General features: G+C 33.8%; 1 protein-coding gene across 1 annotated transcript in view; it reads left to right on the top strand.

Annotated features, from left to right (window-relative positions):
• The first annotated feature begins 929 nt into the window (after positions 1-929).
• The window catches only part of LOC107577258 (cardiac phospholamban-like), a 4,493-nt gene continuing 4,193 nt past the window's right edge, over positions 930-1,229 (top strand). The window contains exon 1 of the mRNA XM_016263353.1: positions 930-1,095. The gene's annotated coding sequence lies outside the window, so the exon portion shown is untranslated. The remainder of the gene's footprint in view (positions 1,096-1,229) is intronic.

Raw genomic sequence — 1,229 nt, 5'->3', positions numbered from 1 at the left:
CGATCTCCTCAATGAAACCGGTCATTTAGAACACATGTTGTTCTGGCCGCAGCATCAAGAGAATATCTGTATTAATCCACCGACTGGAATCGCCAGTGAGAGCGAGAGCTGCCGGATACAGTTACAGAGTAAATTCAACCAGGGCTGAACAGCTCAGTAATGGGGAACGGCGTGCAAATGCAAGAAAAACAATATATTAAGCACAGTTATTGTTTGCAAATATTTCTGCTTTGCTTGTTTAGATGTTCGTGAACCTACTTTGCACGTGCAGCAGGGAAAAGCTTAGCAAAATGTGTCACCACCTTGATATAAATGCACTATTTTTGTCATGTGACATTACATTTAGACAAAGCCCATAATATACAGCTATCTGTAAGTAAGAGATGCACATGGAAAAAAAAATGATTAAAAAATGATTTTTAAAGATAACAGCTTTTTCTCTGGAAAAAGTTCATTTTATACATTTCATACATTTTTATACATGCAAAATTAATTCATGCCCATTCAAATGTAAATAGGATTACAGTAAACAAAATTAATCAATACATAAATTAATTTATTTATCTGGTTTCCTTCATTTGCCTTCGATGTAAAATCTTCAATAACACAATACTACTAATACTCTCTATCAACTAATACAAATTTTAATTTAATAAATAAATTATGTTTTTTTATTTTAAACCTGGATACATTTATTTTAATTTTGCTTCCAATTTAATATTTGACCTGCAAAATAAATAAATAAATATATATAATATTATTAATCTGTCAACTAAAACTGACAGTAAACTTTGCATCCAAATGCAGGATATACTATTATAAATACTATCCATTAGAACCTCTTTTTGATATGCTGTTCTTATGAGAGGATAACACCTTGTAAATCTGCTTCCAAATAAAAAGAGAGAAAGAAAAAGAAAGCGAGAGCTCAGACCCCTCCTACGCATCTCTTTTCTTTTCTCTCTCCTCCTATACTCCACCCCTCCACTTTTTCTGCCATAAACGTCCGAACGCCACATTGCTGCCACAGACCCTCCTTTCCTCTAAAACCAGAGCAACAGGATTGAACCCCAATACTCTCCATCTACAGTTTAGGTAGGTAACATTTTCTTGTGTATCAGTTTCAGGATGGCCCACAATGGTTGTCACATTTGACTTTTGTCTCTAATGCTGTTTGATGAGCATCTCATGGCATTTTTAGGACGACATCTTAAGTAAAAAAAAAAAAA

The sequence above is a fragment of the Sinocyclocheilus grahami genome, unplaced genomic scaffold (genome assembly GCF_001515645.1).
Source record: "Sinocyclocheilus grahami isolate Dianchi unplaced genomic scaffold, SAMN03320097.WGS_v1.1 scaffold5558.1, whole genome shotgun sequence".
Lineage (NCBI taxonomy): Eukaryota > Metazoa > Chordata > Actinopteri > Cypriniformes > Cyprinidae > Sinocyclocheilus > Sinocyclocheilus grahami.
The sequence above is the reverse complement of the archived record's forward strand: the minus strand, read 5'-3'. Positions and strand labels throughout refer to the sequence as shown.